At 44.0% G+C, this 17,962-nt stretch overlaps 1 protein-coding gene across 1 annotated transcript in view; it reads left to right on the top strand.

Annotated features, from left to right (window-relative positions):
- Nucleotides 1-17,962, top strand: part of SLC25A12 (solute carrier family 25 member 12) — a 486,415-nt gene that overhangs the window by 167,808 nt on the left and 300,645 nt on the right. The gene's annotated exons all lie outside the window — the stretch shown is intronic.

Here is a 17,962-nt window from a genome sequence, read left to right as displayed (position 1 = left end):
TGTTTGATCTACTTATCGACTCCAGGTACAACGTTGAGTTTCTTTGAGACACCTTTCCGAATTATGTTTTCTAAATATGTACTTTTTGTGTATGCACCATGTTATGTGCACAATCCTCATTGAAAACACCCCCTCCTTTAGTATTACTCTGTTTGAGATGGTCAGTGGTCTTATGTGCCATTGTCATTTAACATCATCCTTTGAGAAAGATCAAATTAGCCCTCAAATGAAAGTCTTCTTTGGCTCCCAAACTTCTACGGGTGATGGCATTATATTTTTCTTATGGTTCACCATATGGTGCCTCTATTTCCTTTTTCCAAGTGTTGAGCAAATCACTTGACTAATGACAAGCCCATTTTTTTAAATTATGTTTCCCATGACTCTTGCTGACTGATTCACTTTGAGACTCAATAGACAGAGGGGCGGAGGTGGAGCCAGGCAGGCCAAGATGGAGGACGTGCCTTGCTGAGCTCTGCGGCCCAGTCCTAAAAAATCCCACATTATCTTACTCTCCGGTGAACAACCAGCCACCAGCAACAAAGCACACAGCATCTGAGGCTCCAGATGATGCTCAGGCTATGAATAGCCATATGCAGAGCGCCCAATCGGGGAGAGCTGCAGTGACTGAGGCAGTGGCCCCGGATATGCAGCCTGTGCAGGCTTGAATGGCAGCGGGGACCGGTCGACTGGTGTTGAAGGGAGTTCAGTGGTGGATGGTGCCAACACCCTCAAGGATGGAGGACATCGGCAGCCCCTAGCGAGGGCAAGGGGCAATGAGCTGGCTGTGTGAGCTGCAGTGTGGCGAGTGTAGTATATGACAGCAGAGTGCTGATCGGGGAAGGACGACTACATGGAAGACGAGGACCACATGACAGAGATCACCTGAGGAGGTGGGTGATCCAACTGCAAGACAGTCCCCACAGGGGTGCCCGGCCTCATGCGTTTGCCTCCTCCCCGCGCCCCCTCTGCACATTGTTGGCAGCCTGCGGTGCCCGATGAAGATTAGAAGGCCAGGTTACCACTGCATAAACTGCACGCTGTTGGATGGGGCACACGGGCCAAACCGCCATTAATGAAATATGGGCAGCAGGTGGGGCCTAAAATGCTGGTGGCAGGCAGTATCTGGGCCTGGGTTCCCTGTCCCCGGCTCTTTCTGGCCTGCCGGTAATAACAGGCATGATACTGGCATAGACTGTTATACTGTTAACCTGTTAACTGTTAACCCCTCCCCCCACACCACTGCAACTTGCTTTGGCCACAACCTTAAGTGAAATAGGACTGAGCAGTGCGAGGTAACTTTAAACTAAGTGAGGTTGGAATAAGCACTCTAGCGGAGTAAGTGCTTGGCGCAACGGCAGCCATCCTACATCCCACTCCCCAGAGCACACAGAAAACACTGGAGAAAAATACTGCCCAGATGCATGACCAGCTCATCAGGGGTGCAAGTCATAATGAGCAACCTAGAACGATCCAGTGACTGTGCAAATCCATGGCAGGCGGCAAGAGGCCAGAGTTTCTGCGTTGGAAAAAGACAGAACAGCCGGCACCCGACCCATGGGAACATAGACCGCTATGCCACAAACCCTCCTCGGCAGGAAATACCACTGGCCACACCTTAGTCTGAACTACATTCTGCACAATCCACAGACTTCATTTTGAAAGCTATCCACAACTCCCAGCAATCTGAAAAAGGGAAAATTGGGGAATTAAATACCGAACTCTCCTTGCTAACGCAGGATCTGAGGAACACAGTCATGAGGTTGGCGGAGGCTGAGGGGAGAATCTCAGAGACAGAATACTCTCTTAGAATGGCACAGGCCAAGATCAGTGGCCTCTAATGCACAGTAAAGGCGCTTGAGTGACGAGCGGACGACTCCAAAGGACACTCATTGTGAAATAACATCAGAATCATGGGCATCCCAGAGGGCAGGGAAGGCCCATCATTTATACAACATATCCAAACATGGCTGAAGGGCTGGGTCCCAGATGTATTTCCGTCCTTTTTGTGTGGGGAGAGCACACCGCTCACTGGTGCCTTGTCCACCGTCTGGGCTGCCATAGGGACTAATGATTACCAGAATCGTTAATTTTGATGACAGATCCTGCAAGCAGCCCCTGACATGAGCAATGTTACATGCAAATTCCTCTGTTGTAAGGATATTCCCAGACTATACCCTGAAAGTACAACAGAAGAAATCCTTTCAGGAGGGTGAACAAAAACTGCATCCTGTATAAATGTTGCTTTTTCTTGCACAGCTGGAGGTTATCTACAATGACAAATCCTCATTCTTCGATACACCTGAAGATTCATGGAGCTGGCTGAATGAAATACGGCGAGTAGACCAGCCTAGTCTGCTCTCCTGGATCCCTGGAGAACAGGCTTTGACGCGGGAAGTTGGCAACAGCTAACTTAGTGGTAAGAGAGATGCTACATCAGACATAGATCACAAAGGATGGAATCAGAACACCCCTGTTAGGGGAGGCACTTCTCAAAGGCAGCAGGAGGTTCCACAGTCCCTGGCAAAGAGTGACCAAGAATCCGGCTCCACCAAGCAGGGTGTCGCAGAGAACATCGGAGTACAAATAACTTGTCAACAGATAGGACATGACAAAATAGGAACAACTCGGCTTGATGCACTGCCTTGACAAACTGTTTACGGTAGAACCAATGGATAGCTTGGATACTGCTATCCCACCACACCCTGAGTAACACATTCTAAGGTTGTACAATAAGTTGGGGAGGCGGGCGTGCGATACATTGGGGAGGAGGTTAGTTCAGAAACTGCTGCATGGTAAGGTGGGGGCAGTTGGGGTTCTGTAACTGTTTGAATGTAACACACTGCATTTAATGTTACAGTGGAATACATCTAACCACCCCTTGAGAGTACTGGGCAGCAACAGGCACAAAGCCAAGTGTAAGTTAGAATGACTCAAGCACTGACTCTCATGATGTGGAATGTTAAAGGCCTGGGGAACAAAATCAAGAGGGGCTGGTCTCTAGGGTGCTGAGACAATCTAAAATGGATGTAGTCTTCCTACAGAAAATACACCTCATTGGAACACAAAGTCAATTTATTGGGAGGGAGCAGTACAAGGTGTTATGCCATTTCAGGATCACATCAGGCTCCAGGGAGGTGGCGATACTAATCAGGAACTTTGTTAATTTCCACCCTGCACAGGTTTGGATAGACAACAGTGGAAGATAAACTGTAATGTTGGAGGACTGAGAGGGGATCCATCTATTGCTGATGATTGTCTATGTTTCATCAGGACTGAAAAGCAGACACTTTACAGACTCTGACATGTCTTTCCGAATGCCCTGACTATTTTAGGAGGGGACTTCAACATGGTAGTCCACCTGCAGTTTGACAGACTGGCCCCAGAACCACACCAGGGAGATCAGAAGGTTTCTTACAGGCAATGGGCATGGGCCACATTTGGAGAACACTACACCTACAGAACCTGCAATACTTGTATTACTCGACTGCTCATGAATACCACTCAATAACCGATCATTTCTTCACTCCTGAAGCATCCTTAGATCTCTTTACGAAGGCAGAATATCTGGCACGGGGTTGTCAGACAACTCACCACTAAGGGTAACACTGGATGCGCAATAGGCGCATGACAGAGGACTGGAGAATGGCAACATGACTCTTGGGAACCCCTGCTGTGGTTGACACACTATCAAAGGCCATGGAGTGCTACTACAAAGATAACATTGGGTCAGTGACGAGAGCAGGCATTCTCTGGAAGGCCTACAAAGGCCACGTTCAGAGGGGTAATCATCTTCGGGGAAATAGGACAGAGTGATGTAAAAGCAAGTAATTTTCTTAAAAGTAATGACTACATAAAATGGGGGACAGGGCTGGTAAACTACTGGAATTGTTGACCAGCTGGGAATGAGACGAGAAACCTGCCCAGCAGATTCATATACCTGAGATGAGAGAGTAGACGGGTGATCAGGAAATAGCGGAAACATTCGCTGATTACTTCCAAGTCTTTTACCACCTGTGATCCACCCTACAACCATCTGACCTTGACAACTTCATTAAAGACTACCCCACAAGGTGCATAACGGAGACGCAATGGGACATCCTAGAAGGCTAAATCACTGAGTAGGAGATTGAAAATACTATTACACAATTTCAGACTTGGTTACTACCCATAGAATTCTATAAAACAATGGCAAATAAGGTAGTTGAGCTGCTACACACTGTGTACAGACAGGCTCTTCAGTCCCCAAACATTATCAAAAGACCTATGGAAAAAAGCAATAGTACTGATACACAAACAGGGGAAACCATGAAATGCTTGTGATTCCTATCGACCAATATCCCTGCTTAGTGCAGAAGTTAAATTCCTCGCAAAGGTACTGGTTAACAGGCTACAGATGGTGATCACTGATTTGATTCACCCAGTGAGTCTGGATTCATCCCACTGAGATCCACCAAGTTGAATTAAGATGCTTATATAACAATATGGACTTAGTGGCAAGAGTGCGCGAACCAATAGCAGTGGTGTCACTAGATGCAAACAAGGGATTTGACTCAATAGATTGGCCTTTCCTCTTTGCCGTCCTGAAAAAAATGGGACTAGGTACGAGATATTGTACATGAGTGCAACTCCTATATACGGCACCCCTGGCAGCAGTCAGAGTCAATAGCACTCGGTCATAGGCGTTCCCTATTGAGAAAGGGACACGCCAGGGATGGAGATGGGATAGGGGTTGGGAGGAACCCATTTCTCTATATGCTGACAACACACTACTCTACATAGCTAACCCTGAGGAATCTTTAACAAGGCTACGACAAATATTCAACACGTACCAGACATTCTCTGGACTTAGCATTAGCTGGAAAAAATCATTGTTGGCCCCAGTGGGAGGATGGTTGCCCAGGGCAACGAAGCCCCTAACCCTAAAAGTGGAAACTCAGCATTTCAAATATCTAGAATTGTGAATTATGAGGGACGACATTTGGATGAAAATTTACGTCCCCTCCTGACTACTTTAGAAAAGCACATATCACACTCACAAAATCTTCCACTCTCACTAATGGGACGGGCGGCGATCTCTAAAATTATAGCTCTACCTAGGTTCACCAATATACTACTAAATACTTCCTATGAGACACCTGACTGCTTTTTAAAGATAAATACATCATCTGTTCCGAACTCTGCATTGGGAGGGAGGACTACCCTAGAAAGCCTTGTGCACCAGCCAACACACTACAAACTGAAAGGGAATTGTCCTGCCGAATGTCTGCAAATACTATGAAGCAGCGCAAGTACACATGTTTAACGGAGGAACTTACATTCTGATTAGACAGGCTCACAATGAATGAAAAGGGATATCTATACATATTTGGGGGAAAGACAGAGTCTATTATCTCATGCAACAGACACTATGAGAGATTGGATGGGAGAACAGACTGACCCCCAACACAACTCTGTGGATGGGAATATAACTGAGAGTGGTGGCTAATCTACCAGGATTCAAAAAGTGGGACCTAGTGGGAATATTGAAATTAGGACAGGTTTGGGATGCAAATGGAATTGTCCCATTTGATCATCTTCAAGTATGAAATGGCACGATCCAAAGCATTTAAGTACCTGTAGTTACAACATCCCCTCTACTCTTCGATCCCGGTAGACAAAGAGGCAAAAGAGGACTTCCCACTAGAAAGGAGACTGTTGGAAGGGCAAATGCCATGTCACACATATAGCACAGTTTTGATCAAAACCCAAAGGGCATTGACAAGAGTGAGGAAGAAATGGTAAATTGATCTGGGGACTATAGGGGATGACGAATGGTGTGAGGTAGAGCGATTTCCCTGTTACGTGGCAATAGGAGCTTCATAAGGGCTACTACAACCGAAAATTCTGCATAGGATATACTGCAGTAGAACATTTCTGCATACAATAGGAAGGGCTGAGATGGAGGGATTTCTGCCAAACTGCATGCAGCGAGGTACATTGTTTCATATTTGGTGGGAATGATCCAAACTCCAACGGTTCTGGCCAATGGTGACCCAAAGCTTGGAGGAAGCCACGAATCCCACCTTTGAACCAAATGCCCTTCTGATACTATTGGGGATATGGAAAGATGTGGAAGCCACCAGATATAAGAAGCTGCTTATAAACCTGTGATATATGGTGGCGACAAAGGAAAGGACATCGTCCAAAAATGGGGGGGGGGGGATCAATACCTCCCACGATACTTCAATGGGAGAGGAACACAGACTCATGAATGACCCTGGAAAAAGTAATATACAGAGATTGGGCTGCCCCAAGAAATTTGACAAGGCATGCTGGGGTTAGGAGGGACCATACCATCGCAGACCAGTGCCAAAAGTCCCTGTGCTAACCTGTCCCTCCTCCCCCCGCTCCTCCCTCATCACTGCTTCCATGAAGAGCCAATATCACAGACACTACAAAATGTAATGGATGGTGCACAGTACTCCTGGATAGGTACTGCGAAGAGGCGTCCTAACTGTGCTGGGTGGCATGTGGGATAGGAAGATGGTCATGGGGAAAACGCTGGGGTTGTTGTGCTCTGGAAAAGTAAAAAACTAAAAATGGTTATATGGAGCAGTAGCCAGACTAGAAAGAATGCTTTAGTAGGTGAGTTTTTGTCTGTTCATACATTTGTTGTTTTTAACATTTTGTATTACTAATGACTGAAGAACCAATCCCAAATTGTGCATTCCACATTTTGCCACACAGGGGCAAAGTTGGAGACCATGGTCCAGATTTGCTGTCAGAAATTGTAGGTTTCTAAGACTGAAGCTAAATGTATTTCTCTAGTTAGAGAGTTTCTTTAATGTTCTAGCCGGAGGGTTTTACTTTGCTAATCATACTTGGAAGAGTACCCCGTGAGGTAAACATTCCTCCCAGGACTGTCTTCAGCCAACAACTCTTGGTATGTGTACAGTTTAAACGTGAATTCCCAGAATTAATAGTGCTGCGTGCCTAAAAATTCAAGAATGGTTGAATTGTGTGAAAAGCTGCTTGGCGACTGTGGCTTAGTGAGTAAAATCTTAGGTATTAGGTGAAGTCACATAGTGTATGTGACTCATATACTCATCCCTATTGTAAAAAGAAGACATATGTTTCCCATAGGATCCTTATACATAATACATTTTGAATGTCAATCATACAAATGTTTTTTCTTTTTCATATTCACTTTTCTACCCCCGCCTTTTATTCAATATTTTTGGGGCTCTGCCTAAGTTTAGTTTATGAAACACGTGTTTTTGGTTTCTCAGCGTTTAGCAGAAAAGCTGCCGGTTATTATGGGCTTAGTGTCAAGCGATTTTCCTAAAAGCCTTTCTATTGACAAAACTTCCACTTGTATTTTCTGTTCAATGGCGCCCTGGCTGTTGCTAGGGATTAAGCAATGCAAGAATGTAATTATTGCACTTCATTGAATTATTGACACCCCAATGTTCCGGAAATAGGAGGCCATCTTGTGGAGCATGCGCCTGGTGTTTATGGAGCCATGAGCAGCGTTTAAAGTAAGAGAGTAGCGGGGCTACTCTTGCTTTTGTCGATGGATGCCTGAAATAGGGCCCGCTTGTCTCACCTCTGGCAGTGCTCTGCACAACTGTGTTCTACTTTAGTGAAGTCTTCAATCGACCAGGCTCTGCAGGAAAAATTGTAATCCTCGAGAAAGTACTAAATGAGGACTAATCTGTTCTTTTCATCCCTTAAAGCAAGTAGAGCAGATTTTACACTGAGCAAGTAAATAGTGGTCTTGTGTTTAATGCACTTGGTTTTGCTCGAGTCACTAAAAGAAGAAATCTGTACTACTTTGGAATCGGTGCCTTTGCGCCGGACCCACTGATTGACTGGCAGAGAACGACAGAATAGACTGCAATGGGAAGAAACATTTTATGCGACAGACACAAAAAACTGGCTGGATGCAGACTACTTTAGGTTTGGTAGAATGGTCAGAATACTAATTCTCATTTTATTCTCAATTTACATATTTGTTGCCAATTCACAATTGACATGAGTATGTCAAAGAGCAGGGCTTAATTTGTAAAGGATAAGTGCCGGGCCCAATGTTTTTCTCAGAAGCCCATAACCGGCATTCTCGAATGCCCGGGTTGCTAAATAACAAGGCTGCTTTGTCTTGATTCCACCTCAGGGCTCTTTCACCCAGCATCGTACACTTCTGGTCTCTTTCTCTCACTCCTGCAGGTTTTTTTAATGACTGCTTTCTCTTTGTCATTGTTTTCTCATCCTTCTCCTGCTCCCTCTCTCCTCTCTTTTCTGCCTTTCTCTTTCTTGTCCTAGCATGTGTGTGTTTAAATCAACATTGTGGTGTAGTAATTTGTTCATTTTATATTCTGAATTACCCTGATTTAAATGGCATAAACAACATAGTCACATTTCATACACTGTTATGTAGTATTCTACAGCTTATCAAGCACCTCTCTCCAGACTACTTGTATAAATTATTTTGAGATATAGTTTATTTTAGGCTTGTTCAAATAGCAGCGATTTAATATGGCCAGTGGATATGTTCCACACCTTTCTAATGAGGTATGCCACATTACGCAGCGCACCAGGACTCCATATTTCCACACACTTCATGATCTTTGTGTTTCATGTGCTAAATTGCAGAAAATTTGGCTTTAAGATACTCTTTCTTAAATTGTATGATGAGTGGAGATGGGTTTTGGTCTCGGTGATCATCCCGTCAAAGTGACAGATACCTCTTTCCTATTGTTCCTGCCAAGCATTCTTTTCTCTAGCAGAACAGTTACAGATGTTGATGGATCTAAATTAATAAATTGCCTCACTGCAGTATCTTTCAGCAAACGTTAGAACCAGCGACTTGTTACATTTTCTTCAGTCTGTGCCTGACATAAGACATAAGTTCTTAGTCTAAGCTGCTTTTTCACGTAAAGATATCCAGTTCACTCTACGTGAATCTAACATTTTATTAGCTTGTCGTTTTTAATGTCCAAAATACCAAATATAATCTAATATAAAAAATTCATAATGCAGCTCTTCCCATCAAAAGATAAATTCATAAGGCATTAATAAAAGAAAGTAAATAATAATACATTTATCAATATGTATGAAAAAATACACCACCAAATTTCGCCAAGCAACAGAAACTTCCATTTATATATTTTACCATTTACTATATTAATTAACTTAACGTAATTTAATGAGTTGACCCCGTAAAATTCAATGAATGAACCCCACATCTCCCTATATGTATTGATCTTCCGTATTTGCAAAAAATACATTCTCTCAAGACCTGCTAGGTTCTTTGTGTCCTGAATCTATGACTTGCATGCAACTTTGATTTATTCTTCCAATTCTGAGAATACATAATTTTCTCATCATTAATCCCTTAAAAAAATAAAGTTCTTTCTCCATGTTTCCAATTGTATATGGCAATATATTAAACATTACCACACTCTTGTCTTTTTTTCATACTTTTATTTGAGACCATGCTACTCATGAGCAAAATCTCACCCACAATCTCCTTAGCTGTCTCCCATTCCATGAACATATATTTCAATCCTGCACTATCCAGTCTACATTTTCATCAACTGTAAGCCTGCATTGTGTCATTTAGAATTTTACCTGGAGGCCACATTAGTATAGCTTGCTGCACTAGTAGTAATTTGACATCTTGACCTGGTTTTCGTCAATCTTTTCAACAACTGAAATCATGTATTGTTCTCCACAGTGATCTCTTCTGCTTCTTTCAATCTTTTAACATTCTAGCTTTATTGAAGGGACTGCCCCCAAAACAACTTAATAGTTGCAAGAATTTGTATTTGATAAACTAGCCCCATCCACCAAGGTCATAACCATATCATCTTGCTTCCACTTCCAAGACTTCATACTAAGTAAATCATTTCACACATTGATCATACTCCACCCATATTGACATTTCAAATCACTATCACTATAGAAACACATTTTCCAAGTTCCATAAATCTGTTCAGTGATCCAAATACATGCCTTCGGCTAAGTCAGCCCAACACTTACACAAAATATTTTCAAGTTTTTGCGTTGAAATACTCCATAAGGGGGACAATCGGATAAGATCCTAATTAAATCCTTTACTTGTGGCTATTTTTCTAAATCTAGGAGACCCCAAAATGCCCATCTGCTTTAAAGTATGTGCTTAGTAATGGTGCTTTAAAAGAAGAAAGTCAAACCATACCAACTGTCCCCAAAAGTGGACTCTCACAAGTAATATCTTTGTCTCCTTTCCAAGTCTTCACATAAATGTCTTTCTAACTCTAATGTTTTGTAGAAGGTTGTCACTAGCTTACTAAAAATGAATTACATTGAGAAAGGATGGTAATTTTCATAGGATTTACTTTCCTTCCTAACTATCTAATTACTTTCTAGTATTTTCAAGCAAAGGATTAAAATAATTTTTTAAGTATTTTGGACAAAGCTCTTGAAAGTTGAAATATCAGTCTATGGAAAGCTGAAACATCCAGTTTCTTATTTCAACCCCCATTCATCAAAATCACCCTTGAACATGCATGTGGGACAGGAAACATGACGTGGGAGCTTTTCTGGTTGATCTTAAACACTGATATTGATCCATACTTCCCAATGTTGTCAAAACATCTCAGTAATCGTGTAGTTGGATTGATTTTTTAAAAATCACACCATCATCAATGTGCACGGATTTGCTTGTTTTATGTCTATGGTATTCTCACCTATTATCTGTCTCCGCCTGCTTCTCTCGCAATTCCTCTTCCCCAACTTGCCCCCCCTCTTCCCTCTAGAGGTAGCGTTCCTCCTGCTACCTCTAGATCCCTTACGGCATTCTATTTGAACACCCGGTCTGCAGTAGCCCACGCCCATGAACTTTCGGTACTGCTGGACCTTCATGCTCCTGACCTTCTTTTTCTAACGGAAACCTGGTTTTGCGATGACTCCCTCCCTGCCTTACTGGCTACCCTACCAGCTCCATATTACGCTCTCCGTGCAGACCGTCTAAATGGCAGAGCCGGGGGCGGGGTGGCGGTCATCGCCCGAACCGACCTTCCCTTTCAAACCCTGTCCCTGCCAGATATCGCTACCACAGAGTATTTAGCTATCCGTACTACCTCCATCACGCCCCTCTCACCTGCATACTCATCTATCGTCCCCCTCAATCCCCTTTATTGTTTCTCCCGGACTTTTTGGAAGTTTTGGCCACTATCACAGTCAACAACTCTTCCATTTTGCTTTTGGGTGATTTTAATTTTTGGCCTTCTGACCCAGCTGAATGCCCATATTCTAAGGAATTTTCTGATACCCTTTACTCTCTTAATTTCATATCTCATATTCACTCTCCCACTCACATCAAGGGTCATATTCTTGACCAGATTTGGTCCCTAAATTGCCCCGTAGAGTCCCTTTCTATCTCGCCCTGTACTTGGTCTGACCACCACCTGATTTCCTTTGCTCTTTCCATTCACCCCCCGGTCAAGCCCCCACTCCCCAAAAACATCTGGGTTCGTGCTTGGGGACGAGTGGACCCTGATAGTCTATCCTCCCTACTTACCACCTCCCTTCCTTCCCTGCAAGGCCTATCCACCCGTTCCCAGGTCACGGCCATTGAACAATGGCTCTCTTCAGGCTGTGACTCCATTGCCCCCTTGAAACGGGTCTCAACCAAACGAGAGAAGGATGCCAATCAGTGGTTCAATCAAGATCTTAAAGCCACTAAATTGGCGGTACGTCGAGCGGAGCGGGCCTGGAGGAGAAACTACTGCCCCTCTTTGCGTTTGGAGTTTATTAACATCCTGACTCTATACAAAAAAGATATCCTGGAGGCAAAAACCATCTATTTCTCCTCCAAAATCCTCGCAGCCGAAAACAAATCGAAGGAAATCTTCTCGATCGTACACAATCTGGCGTTTTCGGACAGAACCTCTCTTAAACCCACCCCCTCCCAGGAACTTTGTCACTCCCTCAATAGCTTTTTTATTCAAAGAATTGCTACTATTAAAGCTAACATCCCCCTTCCTTCCCCTACTTTTGTGGATCCCCAGTGTCCTCCCCCCAAGGAACATCTTACCGCCCTCCCACCTCTAACTAAGGAATCCCTGACTGCCATAATTCCACTCGTCAAATCTGGTTCCCCGCTAGATCCCTGCCCGGCCCATATTCTTCGTCACATCTTTTCCAGCTGTCCAGACCCCCCCCTTCACCTTCTTAACAGCTCTCTCTCCCAGGGCGTGGTACCTAACTCACTCAAATCCGCTGTCATCGTCCCCATTTTGAAAAAACCGGGCGCCGATCCCTCAGTTCCCGCTAATTTTCGCCCCATCTCCCTCCTGCCGTTCCTGGCGAAAGTACTCGAGCGCCATGTCACCTGCGCCTTGAGCTCTTTCGTGGAGAAGAACGGGGCTCTCGCCCCCCGCCAGGCTGGGTTCCGCCCCGCACACTCTACGGAGTCCGTAGTGCTTTCGGTCCTTGATAACCTCAGGGAGGGAATGGATACCAGCCAACCTCAGGCCTTGGTCCTCCTCGATCTCTCAGCCGCTTTTGACACGGTGGATCATTCCATCTTGCTTTCCCGTGTCAGGGCAGCGGGGATCGGGGGTACTGCGTTGGTCTGGTTATCCTCCTGCCTGAGGGACCGCACCCAGGCAGTTCGCCTGGGCGATTTTACTGCGGACTTCCGCGATGTTCAGTGCGGGGTCCCCCAAGGTTCCTCCCTTTCCCCCCCCTTATTTAACCTTTATATCTCCCCTCTTATCTTTTCACTGCAACAAATGGAGGTCGCCGTATTTAATTATGCGGACGACCTCCAGCTTGTTTTCAATCTTTCCTCTTCCCCCGATTCTGCTCTTAATTTTCAAACCATCATGATCCACATCCGAGACTGGATGAACCACAACCATCTTAAACTCAACCCATACAAGACTGAGCTGGTGTTGACGGGTGGTTCATCCAGCCCCTGGTCCCCTATTTTTTGGCCCCCTTCCCTTGGTCCCCCACCTGCTCCCTCTACCTCAGTTAAGACTCTAGGCATTAAGCTCAATTCCCAACTCACCCTTCACTCCCAGGTCAGCTCTGTGGTTTCTTCTTCTTTTCTGTCACTGCGTACTATACGCAAGGTGTCCCGTTTTTTTCCCTTTGATGCCCTAAAACTGATCACCCTTGCCATGGTCGTATCCCGCCTGGATTATGGCAACACCCTATATGCAGGTATACCTGCTTATAGTCTTCGGCGTTTGCAGCAGATCCAAAACCAGGCGGCGCGCCTGGTGTTCAAACTCCCAAAGTCCCAACATATCACTCCCCTCCTAAAGTCCCTACATTGGCTTCCTGTTTGTGCTCGTGTCCAGTTTAAGCTTGCTTCTATCACCTTTCAAGCACGACTGGGCACGGCACCGGCTTTCATCTCATCTGAGATTATCCCCTATGTTCCCTCCAGGGAACTGCGTTCATCTACCCAATCCCTTCTTACCGTTCCACGGTTCCGGAGAAAGAAATGGGGAGGCTCGAAATTTGCGACCCTCGCTCCGATTTTCTGGAACTCTTTGCCTCTGGAGCTCAGAGCTTCAACCTCGTACCTGCTGTTCCGGAAACAGCTCAAGGCACATCTTTCTGCTAAATTTTTTAATTAATACATTAGTTGCTCATTATCTTTTTCCAATTTAGCTCCTGCTCTCTTGCCCAGTTCTCGGTCAGTTGTAGCGCCATGAAACCGCTGGTGTACGTGCGCTGTATAAATAATTTTAAATAGAAATAAAAATAGAAATAGCCTTCAACAGTGGTTTAGGTACAGTGACACTGCCGCTCGATCCCGGCCTGACGACTATTACCCATTGCGCATGCGCGGGCATCACGTCTCTCACGCATGCGCACCAATGTACCAGGAAGTGCCTTAAACCCCACGGCAATCACTGTCTCGTGACATAGCAGACGCGAGAGCAGCGAGGAATGCAGAACCCCTATTACGGCTGCGGACCGCGGCGATTAAGTAAGTGCATTTCTGCATCCATGCGATGCGACACTATCCGTGTCCATACCTGCCTTGACTTAATAACTCGGTTTTAAATCCACTTTTTCACTCTTTCCTAGCTCCCGGCATGACCCCGTGTGGCACAGTGGTAATTATATTGTGCTTCCTTTAATCCAGATGTTTGGCACATGCTCGTTTAAATCCTTAGTGTGTGTGTGTGCATAAATATATTTTTCTTAATACAGATCGTGGCGCTAAGAGAAGACACTTATATTTACTTCAAGCACCACGGACATAATTTGCACTGACCTTCAAGTAAGCATGACTGACACTGGATTCAATTATTGAATTGTCCTCATTTAGCAGCTAATAATTTATCTCCGTCCCCTTAGAGAACCCGGAAAGACTAACCCTTGAATCATTGAAGAGAACTAATCCTTGAATCATTGAAGAGAACCCCCCTTCTGGACTCCATTTCATGTAAGAAAGTCCGCCTTAGGTTTGATAAATAAACTCCTTCTGTGTGCCATGAGTTTTGACTAATTCCAATCTCCCACACAGCAGATCAAATCCCTGATTTAATCCAAGACACACAGTCAATACTTCTTCGATTAAAGCATCTCTTACACCCACAAGCTGGGACAGAAAAGAGACAGAGTAAGTTCCACAATAATGTTGAACCTTAGAAAAGCGTGCGCCACTTGATTCACACTATCTAGCTTCAAGCAATACACGGTTGCTAGATCAAGAAATTAAATTATTATTATGTACATTGTGCATGAAAACTATGTCTATCATGCCACTGGGAGCACCAAATCACTGTGTTAAGAATCTATTATGTAGGGCCAATTTCTAATTTAACTCACCTTACTACAGTTTCAGGAAACTCACCCTGTCCTGATGATGATGTTAAATCGTTAAAGATCGAAACGTCGTCGACCCACCCAAGGAAATTCCCCCACCCCATTTTACATAGCTCTGTGGATCACACCTTGTTGTTTTCATGTGACATTTCGTATATTTTCACTTTGTTCACTCATGTCACGATATGCACCCTGTCACTCATGTGAGCACCTGAACGCATCTCTACATGTTGAAAATATGGAATAAATAATTTTTCTCATGTTACCCTACATGTTCTGCTCCAAAGATTGACTTAATAGTAAACTTAAGTTTTTGTTATTAAGGACCTGTTTAGGCCACCGTCTAACCACTGTTGTCTTACAATATGATTTACAAAAGGGACTTACTTTATGATAGTCGTATGTTACGCTTTTAGAGATTCTTAAGTTATGATTTATCCTGCAAGTTACAACACCAGAAACGGCAATGAAATATAACTTAAGGAGGTCCTATGCTGGAAAAAAGGGTAGGTGTTATTCACAACCAATAGCTCCTTGATTAGTGACAGTCATGTTGTTATTTACAGAATGTGTAGGATATGCCTAAGGCATGAATAGAAAAAGTTTAAAATATATATATTTTTGTCTCTCATCCCAGAATATATTTCTACCACACTCTTGCTGTCACTGTTCATAAACTGGACATCTATAGTTAATTTTGTATGTATTTGAATACTGACCTGTTTATTTGATACCACTGTACTGTGTATCTCTTTACCAAACCATCTCCTATTGAGGTTTCTTACCTCCTCACTATCTAAATGAGCTTCTTGTAAAAAGGCTCTATCTGCTTTCTGTTTTTGTAAGTAAATCAGTGACTTTTTACCTACTATTTTTAGATTTTCAGATTTTACCTTACAATAACGTTCTATAACCAGAATATCGTAAACGGTAACGAACAAATTCACATAGGAACTGTGGGTTTAGTATGTGTTAGTACCTACCCCTGTCTTTGACAAATAAAACATGGTGAGCTGTTTGGAGGTGGGCCCAGAGTGTCAAAGATTCAGTGCTGATATATAATCTATTAAAGGAGTGCCCAACATTGGCCCAGAAGGTCTGGAGCCATGCAAGATTCTGATATGGGTAATTCTGCATTACATTTGTTTATCTTCCATGAATAGCCTGACAATATGGTAGGGGGTAGACCCTTTTGGACTATTTTTGGACACCTTTGATGTATTCTGTAATATTTTTTTTTAGAAAGATGCTAGAAGTTCACTTTGGCAACACAATGCAATCTTACCCGTACATCTGAATTAAAATACATTTCTGTTGGTTAGCATTAATGGCAAATTACATTTGTAGGATCTCAAAACTCACTGCTAAAAGGTAGTTGAGCTGTGATATTTTGGTTAATGAACTTTTTTTGTTAATGTCGAGAATCTAATACCTACATTGATGATTAATTCTGTGCCTTGGTTATATTCTTTAAGGCTAGTTCAGTATTAGCTACTGGTGAGGACATTAGCGTCAGGGACCACCAACCCCAACAAAAGAGGCCTGTCCCTACCTTGCCAATTAACAATTGTATTCATCCTTTTCTACATTGTCTAGAATCATACATAACCTCTTCTCCTGCGCAAGGCATCTTTGTTCCCAGCTAGGTTAATGCAGCATAGACACTACATTTATAGTCCTTAACCCCTTCGGTGCTCATGACGGAACGGTTCCGTCATGAGCGTTTGTTGGCCTGTGCTCATGACGGAACCGTTCCGTCATGAGTCCGTTGGCTCAATAGAACCTTCAGCACAGCGTGAGAATTCGCGCCGCGCTGAAGGGGTTAAGGTAGCACACGCATTGGAGTAATGCATCCATTTCATCTGTGTGCATGCCTGAATATCAGGTCTCCATAGAAGAACCCCATCTTTAAGAGGTTTACAAAATATTTACAACATATTTTGGTTTATGAAAACCTTCATGTTAAGTTTTTTTTAACTGTTTAGTCTCTCCGAAAAGAATATAAGGCAGTACATAGATATTACTATTACTGTTGACTGACTGACTGACTTATTTATTAAGGGCACGAGTTCCGAGGCGTCTTGGCACTGAGAGAAAGAATGCTTGGCCACACTGATTAATCTGCCAGTTTGCGAAAAAGCCAGGTCTTTATTTGTTTCCTAAAGATGGTCCTGTTTGTAGTCTGATCTGTCCAGCTTGGCAGCCTGGTACGAAAAACCGTTGCCTTCCCATCTGACATTTGTTATCTTGGGGATCAGGACCAGACCTGTATTTGTTGATCTGAGGCAGCGTTGAGGAGAGTACCGTTTGAATAGCAGCTGCACGTCCGCAGCTCCTCCACCATACAAGGCTTTGTGTACAAGACAGAGCGCCTTGAAATCCACCCGATGCCGAACCGGGAGCCAGTGGAGCAGTTTAATAGTGGCTGAAGTAGGGTGATATTTGGGAAGACCATAAAGCACCTGAGCCCCCGCGTTCTGAATGGACTGTAGTTTGGCAATCTGGCCCTGTCTGCTCCCAGGTAAAGGGCGTTGCCATAATCGATACTAGAAAGAATCAAGACCCGATTACCGTTTTCCTCAGGGTTAAGGGAATGAACGGAAGGATTTTATGCAAGTTTTTCAGCATGTAGAAACAAGCAGATGACGCCTGATTAGTTTGTTGGGCAAATTTTAGATTGCTCTCAAACATAAATCCAAGATTCCTGGCCTTGGGTACGGGAATGGGGAAGTTCCCAGCCTCAGTGGGCCACCATACTTGGCTCCAAATTGAAGGCTTCTGCCCGAATTCAATCACCTCCGACTTTTCCGTGTTGAGCTTTAGAAAATGTGAGCTCATCTATTGCATAATAATCTTTAGGCATTTCCTAAACCTAGCTGCTGTCTCGTTCACACTGGGTTAGTAATATTTTTGCATACTTGAGACACTCCCAGTCTATCAGTTGTTCGCGAGATGCCAGAAAAGAAGTCGATAGGGTTAGAGCCGAAACCTCAATGCCTGCCACCCTCAGCCGTTGCGTCAATACCTCGTAGTTAACAGTATTGAACGCGGCTGATAGGTAAAGCAAGATGAGAACAGCTCTTCACCCTCCATCCATCCCTCTATGAATCTCTTCGGTGGCCATGATAAGTGCTGACTCGAGTGT

Source organism: Lissotriton vulgaris, chromosome 2_1, assembly GCF_964263255.1.
Source record: "Lissotriton vulgaris chromosome 2_1, aLisVul1.2, whole genome shotgun sequence".
Classification (NCBI taxonomy): domain Eukaryota; kingdom Metazoa; phylum Chordata; class Amphibia; order Caudata; family Salamandridae; genus Lissotriton; species Lissotriton vulgaris.
The sequence above is the reverse complement of the archived record's forward strand: the minus strand, read 5'-3'. Positions and strand labels throughout refer to the sequence as shown.